Source organism: Protopterus annectens, chromosome 7.part1 (assembly GCF_019279795.1).
Source record: "Protopterus annectens isolate FY-2018-M chromosome 7.part1, PAN1.0, whole genome shotgun sequence".
NCBI classification, from domain to species: Eukaryota; Metazoa; Chordata; order Ceratodontiformes; family Protopteridae; genus Protopterus; species Protopterus annectens.
In genome coordinates this window covers 444,433,275-444,448,427 of record NC_056740.1, presented here as the reverse complement: position 1 = coordinate 444,448,427, position 15,153 = coordinate 444,433,275, and the positions used below count along the sequence as shown (strand labels likewise).

At 39.7% G+C, this 15,153-nt stretch overlaps 1 protein-coding gene across 1 annotated transcript in view; it reads right to left on the bottom strand.

Moving 5' to 3' along the window:
* LOC122807818 (myocardial zonula adherens protein-like) overlaps positions 1-15,153 on the bottom strand; it is a 1,184,151-nt gene that overhangs the window by 958,240 nt on the left and 210,758 nt on the right. The gene's annotated exons all lie outside the window — the stretch shown is intronic.

Here is a 15,153-nt window from a genome sequence, read left to right as displayed (position 1 = left end):
GGGTGTTCAGTAGAGCTTCATGTTTTCCAGTGTCTCTAGAAAGGTGGAGTGGTGGTCCTGGGTCATGAAGCGTGATCTGTAGCAGGCCACAATTTGAATTGCAGATTTGCCCGATGTTAGTTGCACATGGATGATCTCAGAGGTATCATGCTGTGCCACTAACCTGGAGGTGTAGATATCCTTGATGAATATGGATACACCCACTCCTTTTGTGTTTCGGTCCATGTTCTGCGGCCGACACGTGTGGTATGAGTTGTAGCCCCATAGTGCTGGGGTGCTCTCTGGAAGCTTGAACCAGGTTTGCACAGATGTCAACATTCTCCATACTGAGCAGTGCTTTGAGCATGTGCATTTTGAGATTTAAACTCCTGGCGTTGAGTAACATTACCCTCAGTTTTTTTGTTAATTGTTCTGCTTACGGAGGTGGGTTTGACTTTTGAGGCTTGCCTAAAAAAGACACTATGGGGGCAGCAAGACCCTTGGTCAGTATTTGAAAGCCTAGGGGTGACAGGTGCAAGCCGTCTCTTGCGAAGCAACACATCTTGTCGAGCATGTCGTCCCAGGCTGAAAGACATTGGATCCCCTTTGAATGACACCAGAAGCTTAGCCAATTGTTGAAATTGATAATTTTTTCTTTATACTGGGGTATCATTCTTGGTGAAGGCAGGATGCTACTCGGGGTCAGGGTCATACCAGCCACATTCATCAATTCCAATGCCCTGCACCAGCTCATTCTGACCTCCACTAGAGGAAGCAACATCCTTGACCTGATTATTACTAACATGGGCAACCGTTGCTCTACACCAATAGTCAATTCCTCCCTGGTAAGATCCAACCACAAACTAATCACCATGGAAATCCACATTTCACCCACACTCCCTGCAAAGGTAACCACCATGAAAAACTTCTCCAAAGCTGACTTTTGGCTCCTAAAATCAGAGGTGGCTAACTTCACGGCACACATGCCAATGGAAAATAGATGCATGATTGCCAAATCATACACCAATGCACTGTACGAACATGTACATAAATGCATGGAGCTAGCCATACCCAACAGAACCAAGATACTCTCCTCCAAAAATAGGAAGCCAGTCTTGTTGTCCCCTGCCATTAATAAACTCTACAACAGAAGAAAGAAACTGTTGCAGAAAAAGGTGAAGTCCCAAGACTGGAAAAACTCCTGTATTAACCTCAACAAAAAGTTGAGATCCCTCATCAAAACCTCTAAAGCCACAAAGCCTTCTATAGTTATATCAAGAATCTCCATGGCAATACCCAGGTTTGCTCTGAGTTACTTCACAATGGTACCTCCTAGACTGAGCAAACAGATATTGCCAACATACTGGCCGATAGATTCAATGCCAACTTTACCCCTCTCTCCCTCCCTAAAGGACCAATCACAATACCAGAGGAATGCCAGGCACCCTGCATTACTGCAGCACAGGTTAAAGCTGCATTGTTCAAGGCCAAGAATATAGCTTCCATGGAACCCGACAATATCCCTGGATGTGTTCTACATGAACTACAAAGTGAACTGGCACCACATCTGTGTGCCCTGTTCAATTACAGCCTTACTTCAGGCTTTGTCCCTTCTGAATGGCCCACTGCTACAGTCATCCCTCTCCATAAAGGGGGAGCGACTACAGACTCTGGGAATTATCGCCCCATTAGCCTGACGAGTCTGATATGTAAGAATATGGAGCACATCATCATGGACCTAATTAACAATGATCTATGATCTAGGGAATTTCCAAACTCTAGATCCCACTCAGTTTGGTTTTGTGAATGGTAAATCATGCCTGCTCAACCTGGCTGACTTTCTTTTTGTCTGTCACCAGAGTTGTGGATGAGGGCAAGGCAGCTCATACAGCCTACCTTGATCTGGCCAAGACCTTTGATACCATTCCCCACTCAGGAATTATCGATAAACTGACCAAACTAGACATCAACCCCTATATCACTAGGTGGGTTGCAAATTGGCTCACAGATAGAACTCACAGTGTGAAAGTAGCAAACTCCAAGTCAGACTGCCAACCAGTCATGAGTGGAGGCCCACAGGGATTGGTCCTAGCTTCTCTCCTGTTTGGCGTCTACTTCTCAGAAGTCCAGACCAATGCGGAGGAACTCTGGCTGACCAAGTTCACAGACGACAGCAAGCTGGGAGCCATTATTAACTGCCCAAGTGATGTAGACATCCTACAGAAAGGCCTCACTGAGACCAATGACTGGTGTCGAAACCATAGCCTTAAGCTTAATGCCAAAAATGCGTCATCATCCCCTTTGGGAAAAACCCAGTTCCTACTAATTACCACATCGATGGGAGCCTACTGAACACTGAAGGAGTTATAAGAGATCTGGGGACACAGGTTGACAGCAAGCTCACCTTCGACCACCACATTGCCACTGTGGTCAGAAAGTCTTTCTATGTGGCGCATCTCATTACCAAGAGTTTTGCATCCAGGAAGAAAGAGGTCATCATCTCTCTCTCTACTCTTCCCTCATTAGACCAGTCATTGAGTATAATGCCCCATTTGGCATGTACTTCACTAGACACATGCAACAGCTGGAAAGGCCACAAACGTACCTCATGAAGAGGATCCTAGGCCTTAAATACATGTCCTACATGGACAGACTCAAAAAACTCCAGCTATTCTTTGTCTCATATTGTCTACTAAGAGGCGATCTCTGCTTGACTTACAAAGCCATGTCTGACCCAGCTCTGTTAGAAATGCTACATCTAAAGAAATCCCAATCCCTCCACACCACACACTCCAGAGACCTCAGTCTCATTACCACAATGAACTGAACATGCTGGAAGGACAGGTTCATAACCCAGAGACTGCCCATGCTCTGGAATAGACTTCCCATACATGTTAAGCAGAGCACCTTACTGGCCCTCTTCAAGGGAAATCTTGATGAGTGGATGGGAAATAGAAAGTTCACCACGGGGATCACCCCAGTGGGTCTACTTGATAGAGGCACTAGGAACTAATGTCGGGTGGCATGATGCCAGGGCACTTCTATGGGCTAGGCTTGTAAAGGCTCCAGGGCCATTAGCCTAGTACACACCTATGATCCTATGAACCTAATGACAGGCATTTGCATTTCAGAAAATGCATGCTAACACACCACCTTCAATTCTAGCAATGTTTAAAGTTTATAAGAGCAATATTTAAAATCTGACCCTAATTTTGGGCCTTGATACCCCTGTTATGTTTGGCTTACTCCATTTTTTCACTAATATTTTGAGAGGTACTAAAACACTAGTTATTTACAGTAAGAAATGGAGTACATGCAATAGTTTTACATAATTTCAGCAATGAAATATGTGGAATAATTCAAACATAGGTTCGTAGATTAGTACTGGGCTAACTGCCCTTGCAAGCCATTTTAAGCCTAGCCAGTTATCCCCTGTGAGAGTCAAACCTTGAACCTTGTGTTTATAAGGAAAACACCTTAACCATTAGGCCACCCTCCCAACCCTTACATTACAATATATGGGCATGAAAAACAGTTTACCAAGTATTATAAAACCTAAACATGGAGATGTTCTACCGTAGAGACTACAGAAGGACATATACAAGACAAATCAGCTGAATAGAAAGATAGGAAGAAATTAATGAGGGAAAGAGAAACGGTATGAGTATTCAGGAGAAAAAGAAACTAATCCAATTAGTGTGAATTTCTACAAGCTAAGGAGAAAATAAGGGTAACATCTTGAGGTAGTGAAGGAGGCAAATAATGTATAGATATTCCTGGAAGGAAATAATACAACTAGGAATAAATCCAGGTCACAGAGGAGATAAAACAAGTTCTAATGTAGTACTCAATGGTTAGAGGTTCCAACCTGGGGATGCACTTGTACAAAGCCATTTATTCATTAGATGTTGATTGAGTTTGATTTTAAAGCCCTTCAGGGAGTTGATTAGGGGGCAGGAATCCATTTGCTAGCCACATAATTTGAGACTAGGGGTTATCACAAGTGTTACTAGGTTTGGTTATGGAGAGTGGAGATTTTTCAGTGGAGCATAGGGTCCTGTTAAGAGATTAGGGCTGAATAATGTTGTTTAGAAAAGGGCATTTTTCAAGGTTATGGAATAGTTTGTAAATTATCGCTAGAAAAGAATAGGTACGTGTGTTAGTTAGTTCAAGGCAGTTTAACTGCTTCAGTGAGAGGTAATGGTGGGATCTGTGGTGTCGGTTGGTTGCAAATTTTGCCACCTTATTATAAAATTTCTCATGTTTGGCTGTTAGCAAAGGGTTTAGATTAGTCAAAATGGGAGAGGAGTATAGCAGGGTGGGAATCAGGTAGGCTGTCACTCTATTTTCTGGTTGCATTCGAATGGTATGGTTTTACCCTGTATAGGCAGCCTCCCTTTTGGTGATTTTTTCACTATTGGTGAATGTTATGATCCCACTTCATATGCTCATCTTTGATCATACTCAGAAGCTTGGCATGTATAACCAGTTCAGTGTTGGTGTTATTAGCATTAACCGAAGTTTTTGTGAAAAGGTTTTTACGAGTAGCCAGTTGAATAGTAACAGCATCTTCTTTTTAGCATTTAATAAGAGTTGAGAGATATCTAACCAAGGTCTGACTGAGGAAAAGGATTGTTGAGTAAGTTCATGCAGCATGGCTAGGATAGGGTCTTGGCTGCACAGATTATAGTTAATTCTTTGGCCTATTGTATAATGGAGGCATGTTTGTCAGCTGTATGTAGATCACTGATAAACAAATTGAACAAAAGAGAACTTATTATGAATCTTTGGGAAGCACCAACAAACACAGGAAGGAAGGAGGAAGTGTCATTTTGCTCTTTCACAGCCTGTACCCTCTTTGATAGATAGCTATGAAACAATATCAAGAGGACTCTGCCAGTCGTCAGGATGAAGGTTTGCTTGAAGGATTTGGTGACTGACCACATCAAAGGCTTTCGATAAGTAAATAGTACAGAGGTTAAAAAGTTAGAATTTCTGTAATGGTTAATTATGTCAGGAAAGCTCACTGAAGCAGTAGATGTACTCTGTTTGAGTTTAAATGCTGTCTACATGTGAGTAGTTGGCAGTAACACAGCCAAGAAATTGACTGTGAATACACCTTTATAAAACTTCTGAAAGGGAAGATAGAACTGCTATTGGTCTGTAGCTTGTTAGGTCAATGATTTGTCCTCCTTTCCTAATAGAAGGATATGCCCTCCTACAAGCCTAGGAACGTTATCCAGTGGTACAACGAAGGATTTCTTCCATAGTATAGGAACATATTTATCTTGGATTGAGCAGTTGATTAATATAGAAACAGGATAGGCTAAAATATTTGCAGCAATTCTAATGTATTGTAGGCAGTTAGTCTGGTGCTAAAGTTGTTATTAAGCTTTATCATAGGATCTTAGGAGGTTACTAGGCTAATGGCCCTGTGGCCAAGAGTTTATCCCCAAACAGATGCGTTTTTGATTTGTGATATGCATACAAGAGAAAAGGAGCAAGTATTATATGTGGTGGCAATTTGGGATGGAAGCTGCAGGTTGCCAGTAGCTTTGTTTTTTTACCAAAGTGGTAATGGAATTAATAAAGTGCAGGTTAAAGTGTTTATCAACAGTTTTGGATGTATCAAATATAAATGGGGTAGTTTGGGATTCCTGTGGTTTAAGAGTTTGTTGATAGATGCCCAGAAAGTTTTGGGACTGGAATATTGAGAATTTTGGAAGTTGATATAATGTTTCTTGTCACACTATACGCAATGCTTGGTAAGGTTCCTTAGATATATAGAGTCCTGTAATATATATATTTAACTGTTTATATTTCTATAATATGTATTATTTAATTATAAAGTATTTTTCACCCCCTCCAAGATCAGAACTCCACTTAAAATTCACCACGTACAAGTACCTGACTCTCTAACTATCTGTGACTTATACAACTATTCCGCAGAAACAGTATCAACCTTCTGATACCTAAGATTAGTCTATAGACAGAATCAGACCAAAACTAAAGCCCTTCTCTTCTAGGCCAAAAAGATCTCCCCTTTTCTATCTCAAACAGCCAGAGCAGCCATCAGCAAAGGAGTTATCTTTTCTCACTCTGCATATGGCCTTCCCATTTTTCACATCTGCCTCCAAGAAAAAAATAAAAACACACCAAGCTATAGACAATCTCTAACACCATTTTCCAATTCATTACAAACTCACCTCTGTGATCATCACCATATCAGCCTAGAAAAAGCCAAATGACTACCCATAAAACAAAGATCTAACCTACTGTTAGGATCCCAGCTCTGCAAACAACTCCAGCTCCAGACATTCATTCCCTTCGCAGCTAGACTTAATGAAAAGAAAAAATCCTCATACGACCTGAGAGTCTATGGACAAGCTACACCAACTCAAATTACCCCTAAAACCAAAGTACACAACACTGCACATACTTTCTTCTCTTGGGCACCTACTCTTTGGCAAGCTCTCCCCAGTGATCTAAAGGAACTCAACACTTATAAATCCAGAATGTCAGTCAAAAAACACTTCTTTGTCCAAGCCAAATGCTCATGCATCAACACAGGACATATACCCAATACACTGTCCCTATCTCCTCTCCAAGTCCCTTCTCCTCTCTTAGATTTACTGAAGGTTGACCCGCTTTGGAAACTAATGTATATATTGTACATTATAGTCTGTTTGGTCACTAGTATGTACATATACATTTTTTTCTATGTAACTAGTTTGGAGTCCTGTGTTATTGCTTACATTTTAGCATTTTTTCTTTGTAAAATGTTTTGTATTTTACCCATGCTGAACCTAAAATCGGTCAAGTAGTGACCACTGCACTAATCTGGTAAACAAAAACAAATAAACAAATAAGTAAATAAATAAATAAATTGCCAAGTTTTGCTAAATTGTTATGTTTACCATACCTTATCTCTTACAGGTCATGAGTTGTTTATTTGTACTAGTTAGCCAAGGAGCAAGATTAGCTTTAACTATTTTTATTCTAACAGGTGCATACATGCTCAGAATGCTAATAAAGTGTTTTCTTTAAATTGTCAACAGTATTTTTCCAGTGGAAATGTTTTTGAATTCAGTCCAATTGAACTGTTTTAGGCTAGTGATTAAAATTCAGTGTGGAAATTAATAAGATTCCAGACTGCTTTATACTGATAGAGTTTATGGGTTTGATCTTATTGATGAATGACATAAGTTAAGAGTTGATCACTGGGACTGTCTGGCAGTGTGGCAAAGGACACAATTTTCCCAGGTGAGGATGTGAGAAACCAATCAAGAGTAGATTCCCTGGATGTGGTTTTATAAAATCTTGTTAATGTATTAATTAGCTGAGAGAAACTATACACATATACTGTATTGGATGGGTTATCTGTGTTTATTGTTTGCCAATCAGTGTTGACATCCCACAGTGCAATTGTTTCTAGTTCCATATTGGATAAGACCCATGAAAGGATATCTTCTAGGTCAGGAATGTTTTTGCCAGAGGTATGTACATTCCAGTAATGGTGAGGCTTTTATGGGTGTTACGTTTTAGCAGAATGATGAGCACAAGCAAATGTTAGTATAGCTGTGTGATATGGAGAGTTCTAGAATATTTTTATAGAGAATGGCAACATCACCTGCCTTCTTGTTTATTCGGTCTTTCCTGATTGCATTAAAGCCTAGATCCAAGACTTCTTCATCTATTGTGCCTAGATTCACCCAGGGTTTTGTGGACATGAGGAGGTTTGGGGGGGTAAAAAGGCATAAAGGTGTGGTCTTTGGTAATTTTATTGACAGTATGTCTACAATTAGCTTTTATGAGATGTATTTCTGTTTGGTTTGAGAGATTTAACTGACCTAATTGGGGAAGAGAGGTGGATGATACATTAGGAGCTGATGGTAATTGTTCTGGTCTAGGGCTGGGATGGATGTCACTGCTTTTCATAAAAATCAAGGGTCTATATTATATTATTGAAAAGACAGGTCATCGAAAATGCCATTCGTTGAATTCGCCCACGCTAATTATATATACCAACTCTGAGATTGCACTACAGTGAGGAAAGGGCAAATCTTCTGATCTTCACTGTGCTGCAATCTCATTATGAACAGTTCGCTGAATGGCCTTTTCGATGTAAGTGATGTTCTCTGACTTGTCTTTTTGATAATATAATATAGACCCAAAAGGCCAGTGTCTTATATGATTTCAGTAACTTTATTGAGGATACTTCTAAGATTAACATTTATGACATATATATCTGTTTGACTTGGGAGGTTTGATTGACCTAACTGAGGAAGAGAGGCGTATGATCTAGGGTTTGTTCTGGTCTTGGTTTGGGATGGTTGGCCCCCATTTTTCAATAAAGGTCAGGCCTGTGCTCTTGGTTTTGAGAAATTCAATATGTGTAGTTTGGCATAGGGCAGGAGAGGTATCAGGGAAGGACTTTGTGGTGATGCTTAAGATCTTGCATGGCAGGTCTTGCGAGACTAAAGAGACAGAGCTGACAGTGGTATGATATACAAATTGTGAGTGTCATGAGGACTGTAAATCTAAGGAGTTGTGGGACTGGTGCATTTGGTGTATTGTTAGGTAAAGGTGCTACTATACAGATAGCAAGAGATCGTGTAAAGCTGCAGGGTTAAGCTGAATGAGATATTGGGTAGGCGTAGTGGATGTGGCGCTACAGGATAGGGCTGAGGAATAGGAAGTGTGAAGAGAGGATAATTTAGTGAGTGATACAAAATAATGAGATATATAACTGAACTAAAGCGTTAAGGTTAAAGTGCAGTGTAGAGAATTAAAGCGTTAAGGTTAAAGTGCAGTGTAGAGAATGCAGGAAATATGCTGGTATTAGATGGACGCCTGGATCTAAATATGGACAAGCTATTGGATAGAACAGAACTGTGGGTAGAGTTAGGATGGATTACATTTGGAGTAAGGGGGTGGCAATTGGGGTTAGGGTAATGAATGGAATAGGGCTTTTGAAATTCGATCACAAAGGAGATGCTAATGCAAAAGCAATCAATTAATAGACCGCTCACAATATTGCACATATTATGGCATATTGGTTAAATTGTGAATAGCAGATCGCTATGGGTTGGACTCTCTTATTTGTAATATAAGAAAATAGAACAAAAGCTCGATTTGCACTGCTCATCGAATTATACTTTTAAAATAATTTCCTGAGAATGTGGTTACATGGTCAACTTTCCCTAAGCCCGCAGAGTTAATTTTCTGATTTGACTAGTGGATTGTCTTTCCCTCCAGTTAAAATACACTCCACCAATGATCACATAACCAAAATAACTGACAGCCCAACAGTACAGGTGTTCTTGTTTTATTCTTAGCTTGACAGTGAGCAAGCAATTCACCTGTGCAGAACTTTGATAGTTTTAGGTATGATGACCTCTGACTGCTCTTTGATGCATTATCAAGGAACTTGCCACTAACACTTGCATTTCGGACACAACAGTCCAGGCAGAGATTCTTTAACAAGGCATACAAAGGCAGTGGTTAACAGTAACAGAGAATGCTGTCAATATAAGAATAAAGAGAAATTAGATCAGGTCAAATTGTGTGGAGAATAAGGTACAGAACAGAGATGTAGCATAAAATAAATTGCAAATAACCCCGGTGCCTATCCATCACTAGACCAGTTAAGTTTGCTCTTGTGTGCAAAAACAGGAACAAATTAGACTTGTTTTTTACAGATTATGTTAATGTGGGAGTGATAATGTAAGAAGTAAAAGTTCTCATGGAGATATGCAAAATTCAAAATGAATTGTGAATTAAGGTTCTTAACATGCTTGGATGGTTGATTCTCCTGCAGCTTGAAATACTTTAATCTTCAGATAAGTTGTAGAAAAAATGAACAAATGGGAGTACTGTAATGCCCTTGTTAACATTTACAGGGCAGCTCATGCAATAACAAATGCTCCTTCTCTTTTTTTTCAGCCCATATAGTCAAGCTGAAATCCATATCCAGAGTGATGTGGAGCTTGCCATAACCGACTGTAATCAGACTGCATCACATCACTGGGTTAATTAACACTGCTAACAGCTTGACCTCTTTGCTATGCACTATATATTTGTCCTGTTATTCCTATGTTGCATGAATTAACTCCTATAGGGAAGAAGGTATGCTGTGAACTGAAAATATAGACAAATGGATAAGTGGATCAACAAAGAAAATCGGCCATCTGCAAGCACATGTACATCACTGTTACACTGACCATTAAATATCAAGGACTGTATTCTGACATGCACTATCTTTACAAGAAAATCTGGACAGGCAATGACAACTCATAGGAAGCCATTTTGAGAAAGAAATTTAAAAATAATAAAGCACCATAGTGGAATCATGAGCTATACAAATTCCTTAGGTTAAGAGACATAACTCCCAGATGTTTACAAAATGTCTTACTCATGTATAAAAGGTCACACTGGAGCAAATTTCCAGTAAACTGAAATAGCATTATGAATTTTAGATCTGTATATGAATATCAGCTTTTCAAGTATTCAAGCAATAAGTTATTTTTAAAACATGCCAACAGCCAACCTAAGATGGTTCACGCTATATGCTGTTTATTGAATAGCAATGAATGCACCATAGAACCCAAGCTCACAGTAGATCTGCTACTGATAATCTTTCTTCTCTTTATTAAATCATTGTTTACATTTTATGATAGCCTTACTACACCAAGTCCATACTTCCAAAAATAACACAAGTCATAATTACGGAGACTTTGTTAAAACTTGTTGTACTATGGCTCCTGAAATAAGTCCACATATCCTATCTTTTTTAACTTAGGACTCTTTAATCTAATTACTAGATATGTTTTTAATTTGTACTACTGCGGTGGTGGTGCTGCGGTAGCTTTGTCGCCTCACAGTAAGACATTGTCCTGTTTGATTCTCAGCTAAATCATCTTCTGTGTGGGAGACATGTGTGAATGGGCGTACCTTCGTTGAAGGTTGTACATCAGAGCTGGCAACTCGGCATGTAAAAATCTACTGCCAATCATTAGCGGACCGGAGTTCCGCTGTGGCGACCCCTAACCGGGAAAAGTCAAAAGACACAACAACAACAACAACAACTTATAGGTTCATAGGTAGGTACTAGGCTATCTGCCAGAAGGCATTTATAAGCCTAGCCATAATGTGTTGGCTTTTTCCACCCCCTTAGATTAGCTCCCTGTGCCTCTGTCCAGCAGAGCCACTGAAGTGATCCCGGGGTAAACTTTCTGTTTCCCATCCACTCGTCAAGGTTTCTTTTGAAGAGTGTTAACGAGGAGCTCTGCCTAATGTAGATTGGAATCTTGTTCCAAAGCATGGGAAGTCTCTGGGACAGGAATATATCCCTCCAACACGTCTTATTTATTGTTGTGGTGAGGTTTAGCTCCCTAGAGGGTGTGGCTCGAGGAGATAAGGTTTTCTTTAGGTGGCACATGTCCATCAATTCTGGGTTGGACATGGCCTTGTATGTCAGGCAGAGATCACTTCTGAGTAGGCAGTATGCAACCGACTACAGCTGGAGTTTCATCAGTCAAGCAGCATAGAGCATCAGTTTGAGGCCAGTGATCCTCTTGGTGAGGTACTTCTGTGGTCTTTCCAGCTGTTGCAGGTGTCTTGTAAGGTACATCCCAAATGGGGCATTGTACTCAATGATGGGTCTGATGAGTGATGAGTAGAGGGGCACAATGACCTCTTTTGATCTGGATGCGAACCCTTTTGTGATTAGGTGGGCCACATAGAAGGATTTTCTAACCACTTTGGCAATGGGATTATCAAAGGTGAGATTACTATCTATTTGGGTCCCCAGATCCCTTATTATGTCTTCCATATTTAGGGGACTACCACCTATGTGGTAGTTTGTGGGTACTTTGTTTTTTCCAAAGGGGATAACTATGCACTTTTTGGCATTTAGCTTGAGGCCATGATTTTGACACCAGGAATCCGTCTCAGTGAGACCCTTTTGGAGGATGGAGATTGTTCATAATGTTCAAAAGAAGTTGTATGCTGACCATTTACAAGAAGGAGATACTGAGTCAACAGTTATAGACTTGCAGATGTAATGTCTATTACAGGTAACTATTGTGACTTGTAGATGCAATGTCTATTACAGGTAAATGAAGTGACTTGTAGATGCAATGTCTATTACAGGTAAATGTAGTGACTTGTAGATGTAATGTCTATTACAGGTAACTATAGTGACTTGTAGATGCAATGTCTATTACAGGTAAATGTAGTGACTTGTAGATGTAATGTCTATTACAGGTAACTATAGTGACTTGTAGATGTAATGTCTATTACAGGTAACTATAGTGACTTGTAGATGCAATGTCTATTACAGGTAAATGAAGTGACTTGCAGATGTAATGTCTATTACAGGTAACTATAGTGACTTGTAGATGCAATGTCTATTACAGGTAAATGAAGTGATGTGCAGATGTAATGTCTATTACAGGTAAATGTAGTGACTTGCAGATGTAATGTCTGTTACAGGTAAATGTAGTGACTTGCAGATGTAATGTCTATTACAGGTAACTATAATGACTTGTAGATGCAATGTCTATTACAGGTAAATGAAGTGACTTGCAGATGTAATGTCTATTACAGGTAAATGTAGTGATGTGCAGATGTAATGTCTGTTACAGGTAAATGTAGTGACTTGCAGATGTAATGTCTATTACAGGTAAACGTAGTGAGTGACATGTACCACAGCCTTTTTATGAAGATTGTGCTCATACGTGAAAGCTAGCTTTAGCTCAGCATGGCTTTATGGAGGGTAGATTTTGCTTGCAAATTTCATGGACTTTACAAACTGATTTGTTAGGCTTTGGTTAAACCTACTATGGCTAAGACCAAGATGAAGACAGAACATACAATGACTTCAGTAAGAAATTTGTTTGCATTCTGGGCAGAAGGTCATGAGCTTCCTAATACAGTTAACAATCGCTTGAAGAACAAAAATCAATATACGCTCTTAGGATTTAGTTGGAAGATGTTGGAATTTGAGTCGATGATACACACTATCCAAGATGACTGGTTTATGGTGTTGTGTCATTTAGTATTGTGTGTGTCACAATGTATGAGAACACAGGGATCTCTATTTTTTTTTTGAATGTGCTATCATTTTTGTGAAGGTGGACACTACAGGGCTGACTTAAGATACCTTAGGAACAAAAGGAATGTATTATCATGTCAGAAGAATAACTGACAATTCATGAGGTGAATAGAACAAATATGCAAACCCTAGATGTCAGATAATACATGGGAAATATGTAAGACATCATATTAGACAGTAAAAAAGCCACGAGATAATATGTATATATACATGTCTTTATTCATCTATTATTACATATTTTAAGCAACTTGATCCAAAGGGTGATTACTGGCTACATCTTGTACCCACAATGCCATGGAACCTGAGGCACTTGTTACAATACAGGACAGCAGTAGCAATACAAAGCTGATTTCTGGACTGCATGGAGAGAGACGTTAGCTTCAGCAATCTGGAACTCATAACACAACTGCAATATATGCAGAAGAACTTGAAAATACTATATTGAAGATGCACAGGCAGGCAAAAGGCTTCAAGAAACATTGTGGGGAATCTATTTCATAGGCGATTACTAGGCTAATAGCCTAGCCATGCATCCCAAGTCTCTGATAAGTTCTGATACCCTTGATACGTGTAAACAGGGGCCTGGGAGATGAAACATTTACAGGTTGCCTGTGTCCATTCGAGACATAGGTGCCAAGCCAGGGATGAATTTCCTGTTCCCCATTCAATTGTCCAGCTTTCACTTGAATTGGGTGAGGGAGGAACTCTGCTTCACTTGGATGGGAAGCCTGTTCCAAGAGATGGTATAATCTCTGGGATACATACCTGTCTCTCCAGCAGGTCCTATTTATATCACAGACAAGGTTTAAGTCTTTAGAATGGGTAATTTTGTTGCTGTTTGTTTACTGTTTGCTTATGATCATCAATCAATACATCCTGCAAATTTTTCAAAGGCCAGCATTGGTCTTGTATCAGGTCATTTGTTGCATCCAAACACCTAATTACTGCATCCATGATAATGGAGCAGTTTGTAAGCAGTGTTTCTGTACTGTCTATGGTATTACACTCTGTTTTTTGGAAGATTACAACCAACTCAGGATGCAATCCTTTATGTCCAGAGATGATTGCTATGCTAACGTTTGGTATCTGTCTAAGTACTCTGCAGTTACCCTGTCAGCTTTTAAAGCACAGTGCTGCAGGGTATGATGCCTTAAAGTGTATATGACCCATGATATAGTAAAATACATGCAAAGCAGCTGAAGATGTCTGTGCAGTTACCCTGTCAGCTTTTAAAGCACAGTGCTGCAGGGTATGATGCCTTAAAGTGTATATGACCCATGATATAGTAAAATACATGCAAAGCAGCTGAAGATGTCTGTGCAGGTACCCTGTCAGCTTTTAAAGCACAGTGCTGCAGGGTATGATGCCTTAAAGTGTATATGACCCATGATATAGTAAAATACATGCAAAGCAGCTGAAGATGTCTGTGCAGTTACCCTGTCAGCTTTTAAAGCACAGTGCTGCAGGGTATGATGCCTTAAAGTGTATATGACCCATGATGTAGTAAAATATATGCAAAGCAGCTGAAGATGTCTGTGCCTTTAGAATTCCATGAACTGTAAAAGTAATCCTAGGGAGTTAATATGGGGATTATAAACTAACCTCAAGGTGGCAGCCCTCTAATAATTTCCTGACTTTGAAAGACAGAACTGAGATTTATATATCCATATCCGATGGACTTTAAAGGTGTGACAGTGAGTTTTGGTATTTGCTTTAATTGGCCTGAATTGCAGTTACTTTTTTGAGGCATCAGGACTCACAGCATTAGGTGTTGCACTTCTAAATGGTAATTGATTTATCTATTTATGTGCTATTTGTTTGTTTATAGCTTTGTAGATTAGTACTAGGCTACTACCCTTATGGGCCTTTTTAAGCCTAGCCAATTACCCTGTGTGAGAATCAAAACCTTGTGTCTTTTAAGGTAAGCACCTTAAGCATTATGCCAACCTCCTACCCCTTGGGTAGATATACAGTTATATGCATGGACTGTTCAGCCATGACTCCAACAAAAAGGTGAAAAACAATGTTAATGTTTAAGTCAGTTACATAACAACAGT